Below are 5,000 nucleotides of genomic sequence, written 5' to 3'. Positions count from 1 at the left end.
TGCGACTCTAAGTGGCCTTTGGCAGCACAAGAGGCATGCTCACCCAGTCACCCGTAATGAGGAAAGGATTAAAGATGGTATAAAGGGTACCTCGCAGAGAGGGGTACACCGTAGCTGCTGGTCTTTGAAGGAAGTAGAACAGCTGGCCCTTCTAGAGTTGCAGTTTCAGGGGAAAAAGAATATCAATAAGATCATTGCTGAAGCGCTTGGGACTAAGACCAACAAGCAAGTCTCTGACAAGAGACGGGACCTAAGTAAAAAGACAGGGGCCCCCATGTCAGACAGCTTACATTTTTCTTCTAGGCCTCTTGAGACATTGTCTCCCCCACCAAATGTAACAACGGGGACTTCATCCATACTCGCTCAAGCAGCTGAGCGGCTTACGAATGAGAATTCTGGGACCTTGGAAAAGCCTGCAATGGAGGCAATAAAGGCTTGGCTTAACGGCGAGGGCCAACATGATGCCCTCGTAGAAACTGCCACAGCATTGATGCTTTGTCCGATGAGATTGGTGAAAAACAAAGGCAAACGTTCAAAACCCGAGAACGACATTATTAAACCCAGGATATTACCGACACGATCTTGGATGAAGAAGAGAGCGGAAAAACGAGGAAGCTTCATGAAGCACCAGAAGCTCTTCTTTAAGAACCGCTCTCTTCTTGCGTCCTTAGTCCTGGATGGCACTGAACGTCATGAATGCCGAATCCCGAACGCAGATGTATATCATTTTTACTGCGAAAAATGGGAGAAGGTGTTGCCATTCAATGGCCTGGGCCAATTTAAGTCATCAGGTGTTGCAAATAACGAATACTTTGAGCCCCTAATTTCGGTGGAGGAAGTTCAGACTGCCATACGGGCCATTAAACCAACGTCAGCAGCTGGGCCAGATGGCCTAACAAGGGCTGCAATCTGTGCTGCCGACCCCGAGGGTCGGACACTGACAGCCCTATTTAATGCATGGATGATTACAGGAATTATTCCCAAAGAGTTGAAAAAGAATAGGACGATTCTTATTCCTAAGGTTATGGACGATGAAAAGCTGAAAGAATTGGGGAACTGGAGACCAATAACGATCGGTTCAATGATTCTGAGATTATTTTCCAGAATAATGACTGCACGTCTTGCTCGTGCTTGTCCCTTAAACCCAAGGCAGCGTGGTTTTATAGCGGCATCTGGCTGCTCTGAAAATCTTAAGGTGCTACAGGACCTTATGAGACATGCTAAGAAATTGCACAGGCCGTTGGCTGTCATGTTTATCGACATAGCGAAAGCTTTTGACTCGGTTTCGCATGCTCATATTTTATGGGTGTTAAGGCACAAGAAAGTAGATGAACACGTGGTGGGCATCATCCAGAACGCCTACGATCGGTGTACGACCTCGTTCAAAAGCAATGGCGAGTCGACTCGAGAAATTAGCATACGTGTTGGTGTCAAACAGGGTGACCCCATGTCACCCCTGCTCTTCAATCTTGCCATGGACCCTTTGATATGCACCCTAGAGTCACACGGAGTTGGGTACTCCATTGATACCGACCACGTGACAGCTCTTGCGTTTGCTGATGATTTGGTGTTGGTGAGCGAATCTTGGGTTGGTATGGCCGCCAATCTAGCGATCTTGGAATCATTTTGTGGGCTATCGGGATTGGAGGTTCAGGCCAGAAAGTGCCAGGGCTTCATGATAAGCCCAACCAAAGATTCATATACGGTGAACAACTGCGACCCATGGACTATCAAAAATAAAGATGTCCATATGATCCAACCTGATGAATCAACGAAATACCTTGGTCTGAAAATTGGCCCTTGGACTGGCACTATACAGCCTGATCTACATTGTCAGCTAAAGACATGGATCTCGAAAATCGATGAGGCGCCTCTGAAGCCAACTCAGAAGGTTGAACTACTCAATGCCTATGCCCTACCCAGATTGTTATATCCTGCAGACCACTCGGACTGCAAGCAATCAACTCTCCGTGGGTTGGACCAAGAGATTTGAAAGGCGGTAAAAGGATGGCTCCACCTTCCCGCTTCAACTTGTGATGGACTGTTATATGCCAGAGCCCGAGACGGAGGCCTTGCCATCTTGAAACTGGAAAAAACAATCCCTTCGGTTCAAGTTAGAAGGCTGCAACGTATAGCAAACTCGTCCGATGCTATCACCCGTAATATTGTGTCCTCGCAGGGTATGGAGGAAGAATACCGTAATTTGTGGGTACGAGCAGGGGGTGACAGTGATGCAATCCCAACATTCGTTCTCAGGGACTCGGTGTCAAAAGAACCTGTATATCCGAGACCCTGCGATTGGAGGGAGCATGAATTTCAGAGATGGTGCGAAAAGCCGGTTCAAGGAAGGGGCATTGTAAACTTTGCGCATGATAGAATCAGTAATGCTTGGTTGAGGCCATGGTGCGGCTTTAAACAATGCTTCTTTATCGCAGCACTACAACTAAGGGCAAATATTTACCCAACAAGAGAAAGCTTGAACAGAGGCAGAGATGGGGCCTTACGTTCCTGCAGGAAATGCTCTGCCAGACTCGAGTCCCTTTCGCACATTCTCGGTCAATGTCCTGCAGTACAGAAAGCAAGAATTGCGCGACATAACAAGATCAGTAACATTCTGGCAGACGAAGCGGCTAGATTGGGCTGGTCTGTATACAAAGAGCCACGGTTCATATCCGAGACGGGAGAGATGAGAAAGCCTGACCTCGTGTTTGCAAAAGATGAGGAGGCGGTTGTGATCGATGTCACCGTCCGTTTTGAGCTTTCAAAGAATACCTTGTCAGATGCTGCCTCGCACAAAGTTTCGTACTATACCCCTCTTGGTGATCAAGTCAAAGTGCTGACGAAGGCTAGCAAGGTCACATTCTTTGGATTCCCGGTTGGGGCAAGAGGAAAGTGGCCCCTTGAGAATAACGAGGTACTTACCTCCCTGGGCCTGACCAAACCCAGAACGACATCACTGGCCAAGATGATTTCCCGCAGAACGCTGCTTTTCTCTCTTGATATTCTGAGAATGTTCTGTGGAAATTATGCGGTCTATGAACAGTCATAGACAACCTCCGAAACAAATAATAGTTTTGTTTTAAGATGTCATTTGTTTTAGATTGATTTTGTTATTTTCGAAGGTGAAGTCGGTTTTTATTTCATTTTACTATTTTCCACAATTTAGATTGTTATTTTCCAAGACGGAGTCTTGGTTCTTTTTTTTATTGTTAGTTTTTTTTTTTTAACACGTCGTATTTGTTACTTTAGAGCTTAGAGGGGACTTTATTTTCACCTTACTATTTTCTGCCTACAAAGAAGATTAAAAATAAGCTTTTTTCAAGATGGTTTTGTTATTTTCCAAGGTGAAGTCTTGGTATTCTTATTTTACTATTTTCCATAAAGAAGACCTTTCTTTTAGATTTTGTTATTTTCCAAGACGAAGACTTGGTATTTTTATTATATTGCTATTTTTTACACGAAGCTTATTCAAGAGCACTTATATAGATTAGACTTTGTTATTTTAATTCTTTATTTTTGGACTACATCAGTTCGAGAGTCCTGTAACTTACTATTTTCTGCCTACAAAGAAGATTAGAAATAAGCTTTATTTAAGATGTTTTAGATTAGATTTTGTTATTTTCCAAGGTGAAGTCTTGGTTTTTTTTATTTTACTATTTTCCACAAAGAAGACTTTTCTTTTCTTTTAGATTTTGTTATTTTCCAAGACGAAGACTTGGTATTTTTTTGCTATTTTTTACAGGAAGCTTTATTCAAGAGCACTTATATAGATTAGACTTTGTTATTTTAATTCTTTATTTTTGCACTACATCAGTTCGAGAGAAGACTACAAACCAGCTTTATTTAAGATGTTTTAGATTAGATTTTGTTATTTTCCAAGGTGAAGTCTTGGTTTTTTATTTTACTATTTTCCACAAAGAAGACTTTTCTTTTAGATTTTGTTATTTTCCAAGACGAAGACTTGGTATTTTTTTATTGCTATTTTTTTACACGAAGCTTATTCAAGAGCACTTATATAGATTAGACTTTGTTATTTTAATTCTTTATTTTTGGACTACATCAGTTCGAGAGTCCTGTAACTTACTATTTTCTGCCTACAAAGAAGATTACAAATAAGCTTTATTTAAGATGTTTTAGATTAGATTTTGTTATTTTCCAAGGTGAAGTCTTGTTTTTTTTTTATTTTACTATTTTCCACAAAGAAGACTTTTCTTTTCTTTTAGATTTTGTTATTTTCCAAGACGAAGACTTGGTTTTTTTTTATATTGCTATTTTTTTTTTTACACTGCTTTATTCAAGAGCGCTTATATAGATTAGACTTTGTTATTTTAATTCTTTATTTTTGGAATACATCAGTTTGAGAGTCCTGTAACGTACTATTTTCTGCCTACAAAGAAGACTACAGACAAGCTTTATTTAAGATGTTTTAGATTAGATTTTGTTATTTTCCAAGGTGAAGACTTGGTTTTTTTATTTTACTATTTTCCACAAAGAAGATTTTTCTTTTAGATTTTGTTATTTTCCAAGACGAAGACTTGGTATTTTTTTTATTGCTAGTTTTTTTTATATGTTACTTCAGAGCATAGAGAGGACTTTATTTTTACCTTACTATTTTCTGCCTTCAAAGAAGATTAAAAATAAGCTTTATTCAACATTACTTATATAGATTAGACTTTGATATTTTAATTCTTTATTTTTTGGAGTACATCAGTTCGAGAATCCGGTAACCTTACCGACTCTACTCCTTGTTGCCATTGATGCACGGCAGCAGGGATTCGATAATACACGGCATCCCAGTCAGGGACCAGCTTGATGATGCTGGATCTGCGTTGGACACACCAGCATGGGAGTACAATACGGTTATTGACTCCACCCCGTGTTATCAAAGATGCATGGTAACAGGGCGAAGGAAACTCACAGCATCCTTGCCACGCTTGCGCAGCAAGCAAAGTATTGCTGACCGAAACGTATCGATGAGGGAGCACGCCAGAAGGAGCACG

General features: G+C 40.9%; 1 pseudogene; it reads left to right on the top strand.

Annotated features, from left to right (window-relative positions):
- LOC142916739 (28S ribosomal RNA) overlaps positions 1-5,000 on the top strand; it is a 10,623-nt pseudogene that overhangs the window by 3,685 nt on the left and 1,938 nt on the right.

Source organism: Petromyzon marinus, unplaced genomic scaffold (assembly GCF_048934315.1).
Source record: "Petromyzon marinus isolate PM22_M1 ecotype Great Lakes invasive population unplaced genomic scaffold, UKy_Petmar_22M1.pri1.0 PM_G_Scaffold_40, whole genome shotgun sequence".
Taxonomy (NCBI): Eukaryota; Metazoa; Chordata; class Hyperoartia; order Petromyzontiformes; family Petromyzontidae; genus Petromyzon; species Petromyzon marinus.
Note: the sequence above shows the minus strand (reverse complement) of the source record. Positions and strands in the feature narration are given on the sequence as shown.